At 39.8% G+C, this 19,770-nt stretch overlaps 1 protein-coding gene across 10 annotated transcripts in view; it reads right to left on the bottom strand.

Moving 5' to 3' along the window:
- Positions 1-19,770, bottom strand: part of TUT4 (terminal uridylyl transferase 4) — a 221,715-nt gene that overhangs the window by 138,160 nt on the left and 63,785 nt on the right. For 6 of the 10 annotated variants that reach the window (XM_029946133.1, XM_029946139.1, XM_029946137.1 and 3 more), the window contains exon 1: positions 10,292-10,488. The exons of 1 other annotated variant lie outside the window; for it this stretch is intronic. The gene's annotated coding sequence lies outside the window, so the exon portion shown is untranslated. Of the gene's footprint in view, positions 1-10,094; positions 10,271-10,291; positions 10,490-19,770 lie in introns of those variants that run through there. 3 more of the 10 variants (XM_029946143.1, XM_029946142.1, XM_029946135.1) reach the window with 3 other exon arrangements.

Raw genomic sequence — 19,770 nt, 5'->3', positions numbered from 1 at the left:
ATCAAGGACAGAAATTACATGCTAGTTTTTATTTTTCCCATAGGAAGTGTGTCTTGGGTTTATCCCTTATTATTTTCTTTACTTTTTTTTTTCCTCTTCTTTTTTTGGTGGTGGGGGTGGTTATGTTTAAATGAAGTTGCTTTTACAACACCAAACACTTAATCATCCATTTCCTACATAAAAGGTAGCTACTTTTTTGCATGGACCTCAAGCATATTGTCGTATAGAGGTGGAATTCAAGGAAAGGTATTAAGCAGGCTGTGTTGTAGCTTATGAACAAGTAATAAATTGTATCATTTATCTTGAATGTATCATAGATAAGCTGCTATATAACGACTGCCACTTCAGATAGCTGTGAAATTAGGCGATTAACTAGTTGTTACTTAACCTTCTAACTTCTGTATAAGTCTAATTACATGAAACAGAAGTTGGTGTTTTGATTTTTTACTTTGCTTTTCTGTTTGAAGTGTCATTGTAACTACTGTATTGTAAATGATGGAAAATAATTGCATATGTTAAAAAAATGTGAAACTTTTAAAGTAAAAAAATTAAAAAATTTAAAAAATTTAAAAAACGGCCTGGGATTCTCCCTCCCCTTTCCTCTGCCCCTCCCTAACTCATATGTGTGCATACTCTCTCTCAAAAATTAATAAACTTAAAAAAAACTGTGGACCAATGTTTCTTATGAACATAGGGGCAAAATTTTTCAACATAATATTAGCACACCAAAGCCAGCAACAAAGGATATACACCAGGGTACTGAGTGCATAATGCAAGGAATGCAAGGTTGGTTCAATATATGAAAACCAATCAGTGTAATACACCATATTAACAGAATAAAGGACAAAAATCACAGTCATCTCAATAAATGCAAAATGCATTTGATAGGGGCCCCTGGGTGGCTCAATTGGTTAAATGTCTCACTCTTGATTTCAGCTCAGGTCGTAATCCCAGCCAGGGTCATAGAATCAAGCCTCCAATGGGCTCCATGCTGAGCGTAGAGCCTGCTTAAGATTTTCCCTCTCTCTCCCTCTGCCCCTCTCACCTGCTCTCCAAAATAAAATTCTTAAAAATGCATTTGATAAAACCTAACACCCTTTTACGATTAAAAAAAAAAAACACACCTCAAGGAAATAAGAATAGAAAGGAACTGCCTCAACCTGACAAAAGCCATCTAAGAAAAACCCACAGGTGATACCATACTTAATGGTTAAAGACTAGATGTTCTCTCCTCTAAGAGAAGACAGGACAAGGATGTCTGCTATCTCCAATTCTATTTAAAATTGTACTACCCAGAGCAATTAGGCGAGAAAAAGAAGTGTCCAGATCAGAAAAAAAGAAATAAAACTATATCTATTTGTAGATGATATGATCTTACATACAGAAAATCTGAAGAAATCCACAAAAAAGCTGAAAGCTAATAAATGAATCCAGCCAAGTTGCTATCCAAAATCAATACATAAAAATCAGTTGTATTTCTATACCCTAGAAGTGAATAATCCAGAAATGAAATTTTAAAAATATTCCATTTACAATAGCATAAAATAGAATAAAATATTTAGGAATAAACTGAACAAAAGAAGTACAAAAACTTATACACTAAAAACCATAGAACACTATTAAAATAAATAGTAAAGGCCTATTTAATGGAAATGAAAAGTAAGTGCACAAACATCTCATTTTCATCGATTGGAAGACTTAATTTTAAGATGACAATACTGGGGTACCTGGGTGGCTGAGTCAGTTAAGCATCCCAACTCTTGGTTTTAGCTCAGGTTATGACCTCCTGGTTTGTGAGTTCGAGCCCCACATCAGGCTCCAGACTGACAGCATGAAGCCTGCTTGGGATTCTCTCTGCCCCCTATCAGCCCTCCCCCCCTCGCTCCCGCAATCTCTCTCAAAATAAACTTTAAAAAAAAAAAAAAAGATGGCAATACTCCCCAGGTTAATCATCAGATTCAACACAATTCTTTTCAAAATTCCAGGTGCTTTTTTTTTTTTGGAGAAATTGATATACTGATCATAAAATTCATATCAAATTGCAAGGGACTCTATTAGCCAAAACAATCTTGAAAAAGAACAAAGTTGGAGGACTCATACTTCCAGATTTCAAAACTTTGTACAAAACTACAGTAATCAGACTGGGTGATACTGGCATAAGAACAAATACATATAGATCGATGGAGAATCCAGAAAACAATTGAGAATCCACAAATAAACACAAACATTTATGATCAACTGATTTTCAACAAGGATACCAAGACCATTCAACAACGGAAAGAATAGTCTTGTCGATTAATGGTGGAACCACTGGATAGCCACATGGAAAAAGAATAAAGTTGAACCTTTATCTCATACCACATACAAAAATTAACTCAAGATGTATCAAAGACCTAAAGATAAAAGCTAAAACTATAAAAGTCTTCAAAGAAAACAGAGATATAAATTCTTAAAAATTTATTTATTTTTATTTTTGGAGAGACAGCACAAGCAGGGGAGGGTCAGAGAGAGAGAGAGAATGAATCTGAAGCAGGCTCCAGGCTCTGAGCTAGCTGTCAGCACAGAGCCCGACACGGAGCTCAAATCCACGAACCGTAAGATCATGAGCTAAGCTGAAGCCGGACACTTAACTGACTGAGCCACCCAGGGGCCCCGAGATACAAATTCTTATAATCTTGGATTAGACAATGATTTCTAAGGTATGACCCCAAAGCACAAGTACCAAAGAAAAAATAAATCATAAAAACTGAAAACTTACATCCTTCAAAATAATATTTCATCAAGAAAATGATAAAACTAATATAGCAAATCCACAAAAAAATAAATATAAATTTACTGTATGATCCAGCAATTTCAATTCTGGGTATACGCACAAAGAGCTGAAAGCAGGGACTAAAACATATCTGTACACCCAAATGCACAACAGCATTACTCACAATAGCCAAAAGGTGAAAGCAATCCAAATGCTGATCAATGGATGAACAAACAAAATGTGGTATATAATTCAATAGAATATTATTCAGCCTTAAATACAAAGAAAATTCTGACACATGCTACAACATGGAAGAACTCTGAAGACACTATGCTAAATGAAACATCAGTCACAAAAGGACAAATACTGAGGGGTAACCAGCTGGCTCAGTCATTGTAGCAAGCGTGACAATCTCAAGGTCTTGAGTTCAAGCCCCACAATGGGTGCAGAGTGTACTTAAAAAAAAAAAAAAAAAAAACGGACAGGGGTGCCTGGATGGCTCAGTCAGTTAAGCATCCGGCATCGGCTCAGGTCATGATCTCACAGTTCGGTTCGTGGGTATGAGGCCAACGTTGGGCTCTCTGCTGACAGCTAGCTCAGAGCCTGGAACCTGCTTCGGATTCTGTATCTCCCTCTCTCTGACTCTCCCCTGCCTGCACTGTCTCTCTCTGTCTCTCAAAAATAAATAAAAAACATTAAAAAAATAAAAATTAAAAATTAAAACAAATATTATATGACTCTAATTATATACAATAGTCAAATTCATTGTGACAGAATGTAGAATGGTAGTTGCTAAGGGGTTGGAGGAGGGAATGAGAAGCCATTGCTTAAAAAGTACAGTTTTGAAGTGCAAAAAATGAAAAAGTTCTGGGGATGGATAGTGGTGATGGTTTGCACAACAATGTGAATGTACCTAATGTCAATGAATGTACTCATAAAAATTATAAAAACCATTAAAGTGGTTTAAAATGGTAAATTTGATTTTAGGAATATTTTACCACAATTTCTTTAAGTTTATTTGTTTACTTTGAGAGAGAGAGCGCACAGAGCAGAGAGACAGGGAGAGAGAGAAAATCCCAAGCAGGCTCCACACCATATAAGCACAGAGCCTGACAAAGGGCTTAAACTCACCAATCTCAATCACAACCTGGGCTGAAATCAAGAGTGAGATGCTTAACCAACTAAGCCACTCAGGTGCCCCTATTTTACAACTATTAAAATTTAAAAGAAGACGATGAAAGACAACCCACAAAAATGGGAGAACATTTTTACAAATCACATATCTGATAAAAAAAAAAAAAGTCCATTATCCAGAAGATATAAAGAATTCTTACAACTTAACAACAAAAAGACAAATAAGTCCTGGCATTTGGGTGTCTGTCACCCAAATGCTTGACTAAGTATCCAAACTCTTGATTTTGGCTCAGGTCATAATCTCATGGTTAATGGGATAGAGCCCCAAGTCTGGCTCTGTGCCAACAACTCAGAGGCTGTTTGGGATTCTCTCTCTTTCTCTGTCCCTTCCCTACTCTGAAGTGCACACTCTCTCTGCCTCTCTTTCAGAATAAATAAACTTAAAAAAAAAAAGACAGCCTAGCTTTTTAAATAGGCAAAGGATGTGAATAGACCTTTCTACAAATAACATATATAAATGGCCAAAAGGCACATGAAGAGATGCTCAACATCATTCGCTATTAAGGAAATGAAAATCAAAACCACAATGAGATACCACTTCACCTACTAGGATGGCTATAATTAAAAAGATGGGGGCACCTGGTTGACATAGTAGGTTAAGCATCAGACTTAACTTCAGCTCATCATGTCGTGTTTCATGAGCCCCTGTTAATGGGTCTCTATGCTGAGCGTGAAGCCTGCTTAAGATTCTGTCCCTCTCTCACTCTGCCCCTCTCCCTGGCTCGCTCACTCTCTTAAAAAATAAAAAAGATGAATAATAACAAGTATTGGTGAGGATGTGGAGAAATTAGAACTCTCATACCTTGTTAGTAGGAATATAAAATGGTGCAGTCTCTTAAGAAAATAGTTTGGTAGGGCCTCATAAAGTTAAACTTAAATGTAACAAAACACTCAGCAATTCCACTCCTGGGTGTACACATGAAAATATACACCCACACAAAAACTCTTACATGAATGTTCATAGGAATATTATTCATAATAGCCAAAAAGTGGAAACAACCCAAATGACTATCAAGTGATGGATAAACAAAACATGGTATCTCCATAGAACACATTATAGAGAATGAAGCATTATAAAAAGGAATGAAGTACTAATACTTGATATAATATGGACAAACCTTGAAAACATTATGCTTAGTGAAAGAAAACAGGCACAAAAAGCCACACATATGATTCCATTTATATGACATGTCCAGAACCATCAAATCCACAGACAGAAAATAGCTTAGTGATTGCCAAAGACTTGGAGCAGAGGGGAATGAGGACTGACTGCTAATGGGCACAGGATTTTTTTTTTTAATGTTTATTTATTTTGAGGGAGAGACAAAGTACAAGCAAGTGGGGTAGGGGCAGAGAGAAAGTGATAGACACAATATAAAACAGGCTCCTGGCTCTGACCTGTCAGCACAGAGCCCAACGCTGGGGCTCGAACACAGGATCATGACTTGAGCTGAAGTCAGACACTTATCCAACTGAGCCACCCAGCACCCCCCAGGATTTCTTTTTGGAAAGATGAAAATGTCCTGGAATTAGAAATTGATGGTTATAGAACCTTATGAATATATAGACATTATACTTTAAAAAGGTTGAGTTTTGTTTTATTTTGTTTCATTTTCTTGAGAAAGAGAAAGCATGTTGGGTTGGGGGGAGATGAGAAAGGGGGGAGGGGAGGGGGAATCTCAAGCAGGCTCCACACTCAGTGCAGAGCCTGACTGGGGGGTTTGATCCCATGACCCTGGGATTATGTTATAACCTGAGCCAAAATCAAGAGTTCGATGTTCAACCAACTGAGCCAGCCAGGTACCTGAGACTGACAAAATGCAAGCAGATTTCACTATTATGTATAATTCACACTTTATAGTCTTACAATATACAGTAATACCTTGGATTGTAAATCACTTGTTCTACAAGTGTTCTGCAAAACAAACATTTCTAATAAATTTTAATTTGATAAACAAGCAACATCTTGCAATACCAGTAGTATATAACACCCAATGTCACACGATGACAACTGAGCCAATGGTTTTTGAAATTCACTTTGATATACAAGTGCTATGGATTACAAGCATGTTTCCAGGATGAATCATGCTCACAAACCAAGGATTTGTTTTTCACGATGTATTTTTGACAATCTAAATAACTATACTGAACTTAATACTCTCTGCATACTAAATTTTAAATTTTTTAACCTTTATTTATTTCTGAGAGAGAGTGCACATGCACGTGGGAGACAGGCAGAGAAAGGGAGAGAGAAAATCCTAAGTAGGCTCCCTGTTGTCAGCACAGAGACTGATGTGGAGCTGGAACTCACAAACCATGAGATTATGACCTAAGCAGAAATCAAGAGCCAGCCATTTAATCAACTGAGGCACCCAGGCACCCCTGCATACTAAATTATGACAACCCAAGCTTGAGGTGCAACACAGTATAGTGGTTAAGAGCTCTGACTCCAGACTCAGAAACCCTGAATTTGAATACTAACGCTGAGGCAAAATAGCTGTGAGACCTTGTCCACAATACTTAACCCTTCACATCTCTTTTCCTCACCTGTAAATGAAGATAATACAAAAGGATTGTTGTGAAGACTGAACTAATACTTAAGTTCTTTAGAAAGAGGGACACCAGGCTGGCTCAGTTAGAAGAGCATGCAACACTTGATCTCAGGGCCATGAGTTCAAGCCCCATGTTGGATGTGAAAATTACTAAGAACAAGTAAGTAAATTTTTTCAAAAGACCTTTAGAAAGAAATTACACATTGCAAATATGCAGTAAGTTATCTATTATCATTATAAGTCAAATACCCACTTAAAACTACCACACTATTGGAGTAACTGGCTGGCTCAGTGGGTGGAACATGTGACTCTTGATCTGAGGGTTATGAGTTTAAGTCCTTAACTGGGTATAGAGATTACTTAAAAATAAAATCTTTGGGGCATCTGAGTGGCTCACTTGGTTAAGTGGCTAACTCTTGATTTCAGCTTGGGTCAATATCTCACTGTTTATGAGTTTGAGCCCCAAATGGGGCTCTGCACTGTCAGCTTGCAGCCTGCCTGGAATTCTCTCTCTGCCCCTCCCCTCCCTGGGCACGTGCTCGCTCGCACGCTCTCGCTCTCGCTCTCTCTCTCTCTCTCTCAAATAAATACTAAAAAAAATAAGAAAATCTTTGAAAATTAATAAATAAAACTACCAGACTATTATGTGACTTATAAACATACTGATTTCTTCTTGAAAGTATAGGCTACTTTGTGCAATGATTAAGACTTTGCACATCTTTACTGATGAACACAGAGCTTGCAGGAAGCCCACACTCCCCAATTTCCCATGCCATTGCTTTCCAGTACTAAACAAGAAAGTAGTCAATTAACCCTTGGGAGTGGCAAAGTTCTTAAGAAACTATAACAAGGTGATTTCCCCCAGAGGTATTTTTATGTCAAAAGAATCTAAGAAATTTAATATTGAGGTTCCTCAAAAAAACAATGTGAATTATAGCAACTACTAAGAAGAGGAGAAAAAAGTGGCATGGAAAAGGTAGCTTGACTATCCACTGAAAACAGGACTAAACTCCATTGGTATAAGGAAGCTGAGGAGAAAGAACTATTAACCTAGGAGTCAGAAAACATACTTCTAATCACAACTCAACCATTAGCTCACTTGGTGATCTCATTTGGTAAAATTGAAAGGCCTTAAATCAACATACACAATAACTTTCACAATCTGATTACAGTTTCTAACCATTTCTCTCACCACTCTATCCATAAATCCTCAATTCCCACATTGAATTTCTCACTTTTCCTACTTTGAGCCCCAAAACAACTTATCTTTGCATATGTTATTCCTTAGCTCCCAATCTCACTGAGACCATGGCCTGAGCTGAATTCAAGAGTCCAGCACTTAACCAAATGAGCCACCCAGGTACCCCTCTCATATCCTGCTTTAAACTAGAGGTTTTTTCCTTGTTTTGGGTCTTTTTAGAACTATTCTTCTCTGGAACATATTTCTGTCTGCAGTAATGACTTTCAACTAATTTTGTAAAATTTTATAAATTCTAGCATTTGTAGTTTACTTTAGAAAGTAACACTGAATTGTTATAAGAAAATGGTTTAATTTTTTTTTTAAGGATAAACAAAAATTTACCAGTCTCAACATTTACAGGTAAGTCTTACTGATTGTCTGTAAACAAATTTTCTGTGGAAAATAAATTCAAACACCATTCTCTACCCACAGATCCTGATTTGACATTCTATAAATAACACATTTTAAAAAAATGAACACAGCATAATTAAGGATGCTTATTATGCATGTCAAGGTTAACTCTGAGGTCAAAAAAAGTTCTCTACTTACTAAACTGAATCTGCTATGAAAACTAATAAAAATTCTCTTTAAATGGCTTTTTATTCAGAAATATTTACAATTGCCATTGTAACTTTTGATTTTAAAAGTTCAAAAATTACAACGTAGACACTGTACTGTTCTAGTTTAATGAACTAAAATTAAATGTAATTCTCAGCGTGATTTAGACATTACAAAATTGAACTAAACTTTTAAGTGCATGATAACATTTTGTAAATCTATCTGCATTGCTAACAACCTGATCTAAGATAATGAAAAGACCTTAATTTCCCCTTTGTATTTGGACATTTGCCACACTTAAAACATTAAATGTCAACAACTTTCACTTCCGCTTCTGTATTATTTCAAGGAAGCTTTACTTTTTCATTTTCCACACTACTCAAATGAAAAATTGCAAATAGCAGGAAAATTACCTAAAAGAGCTCTTTTTCAAACCAACTTTTTGTTTATATGAAACTTCACATTTTTAAAGCATAAAACGGCTTAGATTTCTTATCTTCCCCCAAAGTATAGGATTTTTAAGAAGCACTCTTTAATGTGTTTATAAAAGCATCATAGCATACTAGACACTAGTGAATTCGCTAATACAGCATTCTAAATGAAGTGATATTTCATAATTTTACAAGTTGTGACTAATAAATACTAGGATGCAATGCTGTGCAGCTATTTTTAAGGAGATAATACAGGGTGCTGAGGCTAAAGAAAATTTCAGCGTACAATCTACTCATATACAGAACATGCTGACTGATACTAACAACAAAAATAGTCAACTTTTTTTTTTTAACCATTTCACAATTCACCCCCTTATTATGGCACTCTCTCTAAACTGTCGTATCCAGTCGGGATAGTCCAATTTTATTAGCTAATAGTTCTCATTACTTTAAAAACTGAAACAGGATATGTTCTGTTTCACCAAGTATTACACATTTCGCTACTACAGGACTTGGCAGGGGGAGGGGGACCTTTAGGAAACAAAAGGTAATCTGATCCACTCCAGCTAATTACTAAATGCACGCCAACAATACACAATTTGAATTGCGATTCTAGTCACTAAGAAGATCACAAAGGAAAGCAGAATGTCAAATGTGTAAGGAACTAGTTTTGTATCAAAAATACATCAAAATGAAAAAAACAGGGTATACCGAAACGATCTCGCACAAGGTTCAAAATTCATCTGATGAAAGATCTGATAAACTTATGAAAATAAAATGTTCGATTAGCGTCGTTAAAATAACAGTAATTCATCCCATTCAGGTATGACTGGAAATCCCGATGATGTGCTTCTTTCAGGTCTAAATATCTCATTCTTCTCCAATCCGGATACCAAACGGACCTGAAACCTCTCGCGGAGGCGTGCAACACACACGGCTAGTGCTGTCTGTTTACAAATACGAATCTCACAGTTTCCCACGTCAAAAGCGTTCATTACCACCATTCGACTGGGGGGCGGGGGAGAAAGAAGGCGGGCAAGCAAGAAACGAAAACCACACAGACACCGCTGCCTTCTCTCTTCTCCAAAAGGGTTAGCCCGGAGAAAAAGGTTTATTGTGTGTTATATGAGTGTGTATATTTACATGTTATAAATGTACGTCTGTATTTAAGCGGGGATGAAAGAAAAGACATATATGACAGAGAATCATACTGGACCCAACAGAACGCTCACGCCAATCCCGCTAACTCAAAATCCACCTCCCGGGTCTACAGGTTTCGGCCCGGGGCCGAGAACCTCAGCCTCTCTGAAGTTCGGCCCCCAAAGCGCCCCAATGCCCTCCTCAGGCCGCCAGGCCGCCGCCCCTACCTCCCTTATCTCTGCTTTTCCTTGGGACACCCGAAGCCCATTCCGGCAAAGAAAGAAGTGTCAGGCCCCAAGGGGGCGGCTGGGCCCCCGACACCTGCGAGGCGCGGCACCTGAAGAGGCGAACAGGGGGCCGCCTGGCCTTCCCCGAGCACACCCCCTCGGCGCGGAGCGCTGAGTCGCGGCCGGAACCTCCGTACCTGAGAGGCCCGCGAGCTACAGGCGCGCGCGGCGCCTCCTCATCTCAGTGGTTCCCGCTCCCCCCGCCGCCTCCCGCTGCCGCCGCCGCCGTCACCACCGCCGCCGCTGGAGGCCGGGACACGACGAGCTCAGGACTCCACCGCCATGTCCGCCGCGCCGCGAACTGCATTGTGGGGGGGAAGGGATGGGGTGGGGGAGGAGGAGGGAGAGGGAGAAAAAAAGGAGGACCCGCTGAGGGGAGGGGGCCGAGGGGGAGCCAGGGAAGGGAGGAGGGGAGAGAGGGACAGAATCTTGAAGAGCCCTGACCCCAAAGGTTGAGCGGAGGGGAGACGTGGAGGAGAGCCCGGAGACGAGACGCAGAGGGTTGAGTTCAAGGGTTCCCTCCCCTTAGTTTTGGGGGCTCGTGGGCGCCGCTTAAACCGGGGAGAGTGGGGGCGGTAAACACCAATGGGGGAAGGGGTTGCGTTTAGAGGCTTGTGGTGGCGTCGTGAAACAATAGGGAGGGGCCGAAGTGGGAGGGCAACACACTCACTCTCAGCCGAGGGAAGGGGCGCGCACGGGAGCGCGCGCGAGGACACTCGTTAACCCGCGAGAAGGGGGCGGGGCCCTCTAGCGTTGGGGGAGGGTCGAAGTCACGGAGGGCTCTTGAGGAGGGGCGGGGCCACCGAGCCGTGATCGCTAGGTCCCGGGACCTGCCGGGGGCCCCCTGGGGAGACGGAGGACGCTCGCGTGCCTGCGGAGGCCTGGGCTTGCGGGCACGGCCGCGCCACTCTGCTCTAGCTCCTGGGCTGCGGGCTGCCCTACCAAGAGCCCCAAGCGAGAAGAAGGGCCAGAAAACCGCCTCCACGCTTTGCTGCAAAAGCTGCCCCCTCACCTCCGAAGGAAGCCAGGCGCTGGACGTGCACCTTGTGGCCTGGCACACGGACCTGGCCTGGCCCTTGCCTCCGTGGACCTTCGGCACCTAGCACGGGCTTCTGAATGAACATCAAGGGGGAGCCGAGATCGACTGCCACCTATTCACCTTTGCCACCAGTCCACCAAAACTGGAATTCTTTTTTTTTTTTTTAATGTAGCCAACATAGGAATTAAGGAGCTCACCAGAAAAATCTTAAGAGCATCCCCCCACCCCGGGGAAGATTTCAGAAGTCATTTCTTTAGCTTCATTTAGATTTGCAATCAACTACTATCCACGGACCACTGCTTCTTTTGCTTTCAATGTGTTAGGTTCATCTGCATAGTTATTTAAAGTCATGATCCAGAGAATCTATGGTTTGGTTAGTTTTTCTAAGACCGCAGCCTTGGACATTATTTAACCAACCTCTGATCTCAAAGCTGAACAAGTCACCCAACTACAATCCTTGCCTTTGACACACACTAGGCAAGAAGAGAATATAACGACGATGGACATGGTGAAGGAGGATGCTAAATCTTATGTTTACAAAATATTGCCTTATGAAATTTCTTATAATTATGTCTCAGAGAATAGAACCTATATGTGTGTAGTCCATCTACTTCCCACTATACCTCAGAACTGGATACTTATCTGTTAGTGTTCATAAGAATTTGAAGCTTGTGAGAAGGGACCAAACATTGCCCATGAAGTGCTAAGCCTTGAGGTAGGGACTTCACATGTTTCACCCCATTTAACCCTCATAACAATCCCATATGGTCAGTGCTATTGCTCCCATTTACAAGGGGGGAACCAGGGCTCTGAAAATAAGTGTCTGATGCCACATGGCCCAGGTATAGTGCAGAGAGTAGTGGATTTCAAGTCAAAAGAGCCCTGCTTGGCTTCAGAACCTAGCTGGATCACTGGGCAAATGCACCCTCTGAGTTTCCTCATCTCTTAAGGTTTAAAGGCAAAGAAGACCCTACTTTACAGGGATGATGTAAGAAAAACAGCAGGACACAAAACTTAGGGCCTATAGAGACATTAAGATGATACCAACATGTCCTTTACTTTAGTGAGTTATAACAATGTCTTTAGAACAAGTTCAATTGAATAAAATTTCCTGATTACTTAATAAGAGCAAAGCATTGAGTTCAGTACCAGATTCCCATCACCAAAAAGTTCACCATTAAGCAAAGAAGGTGGTTCTATTAAGCGACATTCAAAGTAAGAGGTCATATGAGCAAAGGCCTGGGCTGATACAAAGGAAAGCATAGTAAATTTCAGCTAGGTGAGGCTCTAAGGGAAAAGGTAGAAGCTGGGCCTTGGAGGCTTCCCTGCTATGTGCCAGACACATGCCTGATTCAGAGAACATCATTTAGTCTGAAGTGTGTGGAAGATAATGAGTCTGAAAATAAAAGCTCAGGGCACATTGTGAATCCCAGTGCCTCTCTGTTCTTTTCCCTTCCAGATGACTCTTTCTACCACCTTTCCTATTCCTCCAGACCCCACTCAACTCCTGTCTCCTTTATTAAATATTCCTGATCACATCCCCCACCTCCACTGAATGTAATCCATCCTTTCTCTAGATCCCTACATGTTACTTTTATAAGTCTGAACCGAATTGAATATAAACTTGAATACAAATACTTTTTTGTATTCCTTATAATACATACCTGCTGAGTTAAAATTTTTGGCAACTTTAATCTTGTACATAATCATAAAGTATATGTACATGAAATATTATTTCTACTTGAAGAATCAGAAAACTTAGGACGTAAGAGGTTTAATTAGAAACCAGGATCATACAGTAGGTCACAGGCAGGACTAGACCAGTCCTGCGTTCTTTCCACTGAGTCACAAACAGCTTACTGAGAAATAAGATGGTAAGTGACCACACTATAAAAATACACTGAGGGGGGCACCTGGGTGGCTCAGTTGGTTAAGCATCCCAGGTCATGATCTCACAATTCATAAGTTGGAGCCTGACATCCAACTTATGAGCTTCCCACCCTCTATCCCTACTGCCTGCCCTTTCCCTTCTCATGGGCTTTCTCTCTCCCAATAAATTAAAAAAAATTTTTTTAATACACTGAGGACTTATATCTGATTCTTGCAAGGAAAACATCACAATTGTGGTTAAGTCTCCAAATTTAGCCTTCCAGTCCAGAAGTTCTGGGAACACAATTTCATCTAAACTCAGGTGAAAATTACTTGCATCAGAAGTCTTATTTCATCATATATAATGAGAAATATAAATGCCCAGTGGATCAATATTCATATGCTATTCTCTTCCTAGATGATAGAAAACTTAGTCCAAAAATAATCATATTGGATGAAAATGTGATTTTGTGAGTAAATCAAAGTACAAGAAGGGTACCTCAGAGATAAATGTGCTCAAACCACTGGATCTGCTGTTAGATCATAAAGGGAACAAATCACAGAGGGCTATGTATGCCATTAAAAAAAGCGCTTTCTCCTGTAGTTAATGGGGAGTCAATGAACATTTGTAAGCAAGGAAGAGATATGATCTGATCTGCTAAAGGTGTTCTGTTGATTTCTTGAAGGACAGACTTCAGTGGTTGGTAACTTTTTATAGACCCTGTCTGGTGATAAGCTCCAGCCAAAACAACCATATCACCCACCATGATGTACCCTATGTACTCTTCATGTTTGTATTCCCAGCACCCAGCACAGTCCTGACACACAGAAAGTATCTAGAATTGCTTCTTAACATGCGAAGTTGCCTATAAAGCAGAAGATATGTTCAAAGTTTAAAACTTTTGTGATTCTCACAAATAGTACACAATACCAAAGATCCTACAGTATGTTTCCACCTGAAAGATAATGTAAAGGATCTATTCCTCTTTGTCTTTTTGCATTCTTAAATATTACATAACCTAAAATATGTTTAAATGTCTATTATAGTGGTGCCTGGCTGTCTCAGCTGGTAGAGCATGCAACTGTTGATTTTGAGATCATGAGTTCAAGCCCCACGTTGGACATAGAGCTTACTTTTTAAAAAATCATAAATGTTTTATTATATAGTAAACATTCACCAAAAGTTAATTCCCTTATTAAAACCAGTGAAGGGATCAATAAGACTTAAATGACTTATCAATTGTGTTGTGCATGTTAGAGATGAAGGCTTTCATGTGAACGAGGCCATTATTGTCCAGGGAAGTTTTTCCAGGGCCAACTCTCAACAATCAATAGCAGCTGCTGGCGATAGTTTAGGGAAAGAGCCTAAATCTCAATCTAGGTATAGTAAGAAAGAATGATAAATTAGCAACATCTGCCATGATGCAGAATGGGAGAGCCCAGCACATGACAGAGATTTAGCATTCCTTTTGTCAGGCAGAGGAAATATAAAAATGTACGTTTTTTTTAAAGTTTATTATTTGAGAGAGAGAAAGAGAGAGAGGGAGCAGTAGAAGACAGAGAGGGAAAGAATCCCAGTCTTCCCACTGCCAGTGCAGAGCCTGATGTAGGGCTCAAACACAAACCAAACCAAGAGACCATGACCTGAGCTGAAATTAATAGTCAGATGCTTAACTGACGGAGCCACCCAGGCGCCTCTGTACTACGTGTTGTAAAGAATACTTATGACGGGTGCCTACGTGTCTCAGTCAGTTAAGCATCTGACTTTGGCTCAGGTCATTATCTCACAGTTTGTGGGTTCAAGCTCCAAGTTGGGTTCTGTGCTGGCAGCTTGGGGCCTGGAGCCTACTTTGGATTCTGAAGCTTTCTCTCTGCTCCTCCCCTGCTTGTGCTCACTTGCTCTCTCTCTCAAAAATGAAGAAACATTAAAAAGAAATTAAAAAAAAAATACTTATGGCACAGGGGCCTGGCTAACTCAGTTGGAAGAGCATGCAAATCTTGATCTCAGGGTCGTGATTGCAAGCCCCATGTTGGGCATAGAGGAGACTTAAAAAAAAATCATAGAGACACCTGGATATCTCAGTTGGTTAAGTATTCAACTGAGATCTGGTCATGATCTCACAGTTTATGGTATAAAGCCCCATGTCAGGCCCTGAGCTGAACCTGCTTGGGATTTTCTCTTTCTCCCTCTCTGCCCCTCTCCTCTCTGTATGCACACTCCTTGAATAAATAAACATTAATAAATAGGTAAGCATAAATGTCTATGATATAGTAAACATTCACCCAAAATTAGTTCCCTTTCTTTTTAAAATTCAATTTGTTCTCATCTGCCCCAGCTTGGATTTCATGTGCCCTTATATTCACAGTAGCACATGTGTGTACTTGCTACCCATTGATTCCATTTAGTTTGTTCTTAGGGTTCTATGTGTGGAATTTTAATCTACAGCCACACCCTTTAGTTTACTTCCTTGAAGCATTAGAAACAGTCTGTTTTATTAAGATGGTGTTTGGGGTTTTTGTGTTGTCTTTTTTTTTTTAATTTGCGTAAGATCTGAGAATTAGAAAGGACAGATCTTACAATACAGTTGGGTATATCAAGAACACAGATACGTGGGAGGAAATGATGCTATATAGGTAGCCAGGGACCACATCTTAAGGGTCATGTATACCATTTCAAAAAGCAAGCCCTTATCCTAAAGTTAATGCTTCGTCCTGGAATATTTGCAAGTAAGGCAGAGAAATGATCAAACCTACCTTCTACAGCCAAACTTACAGGTGATCATCAACTTCAGTTTGAATATCTGTAATTATAGAGTTCATTCTTTCTCTAATCTAGCTACTCTAGGTGTTAGAAGTTCTTCCTTCACTGAGTTGAAACCTTTCTTCTATAATGTCTTGTTGGGTTGTGTTTTATTTTGTTTTGTTTTGTTTCGTTTTGGTAACTCTGATCTCAAGAGAAACATAAGGCCTCTTTTTCTTCATATGTAAAAACAAGAATGTGAACTAGATGAACTAGACAGGAAAGGGATTTAAAGTCTATAATTCTGACATGAACTCCTTTTAAGTCAGCTGTTTTACTTCCCTCTAAAATCATCTTTCCTTTTTTTCTCTGAAACAAAAATGAGATCCAACTCCATTCTAACAACCTCCTTATGATCAATTATAGTGTGTTAGGATAATCTGATTCATCTCTGTATCCTATGAAATGCCATGCACTCAATCCAGAAACAAACTCTCACCTATATGGTGAGGCGCCTATAGCAGTAATTTTTGGGGTATGACACCAAAGGTATAGGCAACAAAAGAAAATATAAATTATAAAAATTAGTTTTGTGCATCAAAAGCCAGTACCAACAGAGTAAAAAGGCAACCAAGGAGTGGGAGAAAATGTTTGCAAATTCTATCTCTTATAAGGGATTAATATCTAGACTATGTAGAGAACTAAAAATTAACAACAAAAAAAATGATTATTCAAAAATGGGCAAAGGACTTGAATACACATTACTCGAAAGAAGATCTGCAAATGGCCAATAAGCACATGAAAAGATGCTCAACATCACCAATCATAGGGGAAGTGCAAATCAAAAGTACAATGAGATGTCACCTCACATTCATTAGGATGCCTAATGTCAAAAACAAAAACAGGGGCATCTGGGTGGCTCAGTAGGTTGATCACTGGACTCTGACACAGGTCATGATCTCATGGCTTGTGGGTTCAGGCCTGTGTCAGGCTTTGCACAGATAGCATTGAGCCTGCTTCCCACTGGAGCATGTACGCACGTGCGCTCTCTCTCTCTCTTTCTCTCTCTCTGTCTCTTTCTCTCTCTCTCAAAAATAAAATAAACAGTAAAAAAACATAGAAAACTAAGTATTGGTGTGGGTATGGAGAAATTGGAACCCCTGTGCCTTGTTGATGGGAAGGTAAAATGGTGCAGCCACAGTGGAAAACGGTATAGTGGTTCCTCAAAAAAATTAAACATAGAATTACCATATGATCCAGCAATTCAACTTCTGAGCATATATTCAAAAAAATTGAAAGCAGAAATTTTCACACTCCTATTCATAGCAGCATTATTCACAATAACTAAAAAGTGAAAGCAATCCAAGTGTCCATTGACAGATGAATGGATAAGTAAAATGTGGTCTATACATACAGTGGAATATTACTTGGCCTTAAAAGGAAGGAAATACTGGTACATTCTACAACATGGATAAACCTTGAAAACATTATGCCAAATAAAATAAGCCAGTCACAAAAAAACAAATACTGTGTGATTCCACTTATATGAGATACTTAGTAGTCAACTTCATAGACAGTAGAATGGTGGTTCCCAGAGGCTAGGAGGAGAGGAGAACAAGGAGCTGTTTAAAGGTATGGAGTTTCAGTTTTGCAAGATAAAAAGAGTTCTAGAGGTAGATGATGGTGATAGTTGCATGGCCATAAGACTATACTTAATACTACTAACCTGTACACTTGAAAATGATAAAGATGGTGAACTTTATGTTATGTGTATTTTAGCACAATTTTTTTTAATTGTATAAAACAGGGGCAGCTGGGGAGTTCAGTCAGTTAAGCATTCGACTCTTGATCTCAGCTCAGGTCTTGATTTCAGGGCTGTGAGTTCAAGCCCCACATTGGGCTCTGTGCTGAGTGTGAGGCCTAGTAAATAAATAAATAGTGAAAAAAGATACGCACTCTGATGAGTTCTGGAGCTACAAAGCTCTCTTCCCTCAAGGAACTCTTTTAGAAATGTAGACATAATAATACGACATTATAATTGTCATAATAAGGATATTATAAAGTATTATAAGGATATAAATAGGGATAATTAGTTTTGCCTAGGAGAGAATAATCATTTGTTAGGGAAAGAATGACCGTTAAAGGTTTGTATAATAAATATCCTTGAAACGTCTTTCAAGAGTGAAGGAGACTTAGCCATTTGGAGAAGAAAAACATTCAAGATTAGAGAAGAGGGGCACCCGGGGGGCTCAGTCAGTTCAGTTGAGCATCCAGCTCTTGATCTCAGCTCAGATCATGATTTCACAGTTGGTGGGTTCGAGCCCCACATCAGGCCCTGCACTGACAGCACGGAGCCTCCTTGGGGTTCTGTCTCCATCTCTCTCTCTCTGCCCCCCTCCTGCTTGCTCTCTATCTCTCTGTCAAAATAAATACAACTTAAGAAAAGATTAGAGGCGGAAGAAAGCAGGGCATGTTTCAGAAACCTATAAGCAGCTGGCACACTGGAGGGCAGGTTAACAGGAGATGACACTGAAGAGATGGGCAGGTCCAGATCACGAGGCCTCCGGTACCGTGCTAACCACTTGGGCTTAACCTGAAAGGTAGTCCCTTAAATGTTTTAACCAGGAGAATGATGTAGTATATCATATTTGGATATTTAAAACAAGATTCATCAGCAGTGCGTAGAAAAGAATAGAGGACTTAAAAGCCATATTAAAGAGTTTGGACTTGATCCTGCAGGCACTGGGGTTTTGAGGTAAGAGAAATATATGCTTATATCTCTATTTTGGCTATGGAGAATCTGCTTTGGAGAAAGATGTTTCTCTGACCCAGATGGGATCTCAGATCCTGTATTTTCATGGCTAAAGGGATATCAATTTTATGACCGTCTTAGGAAATCATGAAAACGAAGAGAACTCAAAAATTACCTGTGAAAGCACACAGAGTGACTTTAATTCAAACTTCAAATATTTTTGTTATAGACCTATCATAACCACATTGTAAAATTTCAAGCCTAAGAAAAGTGGAATAAATGATCAATATATCCACCACAGTATTATTAGCATTTTGATATACTGAATTTCCTGTCTTTTTTTTTTTTTTAACAGCTCTTCAAAATAAGGCAGCTGGCTTATGCTGACAGGAGAACACCAGGGGCTAGGTCAGATTTGGAGAGGCATTACCAAAAGTAGTCTCTGAGTATATTTTAGCAGGAGCAAGGCAGATCTAAATGAAAACCAAGTTAGAAATACACGTCTAAAATGAGGAAGTAGGGGCATCTGGCTGGCTCAGTTGGTGGAGCACACAACTCTTTATCTTGGGGTGTTGAGTTCAAGCTCCACATTGTGCATTTGCCAAGCGTAAGCCACCAAGTGGGATATAAGACAAAGTACTCTGTTCAGCAAAAGGCTGAAAAGGAAGTAAAGGGCAAGAGTGCAAAGGATGAGAAGTTCAAGAGCTAGCCCTGCAAGACAGCAGTATCCTGGAGAATCTGTGAATGGGCCTGATCAGCAGCTACAATGCTCACCCAGAGAATTCCAGTAGCTGCACCATGAGAGAATCCGAGGGTGACCAGGGCAATATAATAGACAGGCTGTGTGCTTTGGAGAAGTTAGGTATCTAAGTAGAAAAAGAAAAAGTATATCAGACAAAAGTCCCAAGTTCCCATTGAAGATTCTAGCCTTTAAAAACCCAAAGTTGAGGGGCACCTGGGTAGCTCAGTCGGTTAAACAGCAGATTGAGATCATCATTTTACAGTTCATAAGGTCGAGCCCCACATTGGTCCCCACATAGGCCCCTACCAACAGTGCAGAGCTTGGTTGGGATTCTCTCTCTCTCCCTCTCTCTCTGTCTGCTCCTCCCCTACTCTCTCTCTCTCTCTCAAAATAAGTAAACTTAAAATTAAAAAAAAAAACCCAAGTGGACAGTTTAGGAATTTGGATCCTTTTATATTACCTGGAATCCATCAG

Source organism: Suricata suricatta, chromosome 8, assembly GCF_006229205.1.
Source record: "Suricata suricatta isolate VVHF042 chromosome 8, meerkat_22Aug2017_6uvM2_HiC, whole genome shotgun sequence".
Lineage (NCBI taxonomy): Eukaryota > Metazoa > Chordata > Mammalia > Carnivora > Herpestidae > Suricata > Suricata suricatta.
Note: the sequence above shows the minus strand (reverse complement) of the source record. Positions and strands in the feature narration are given on the sequence as shown.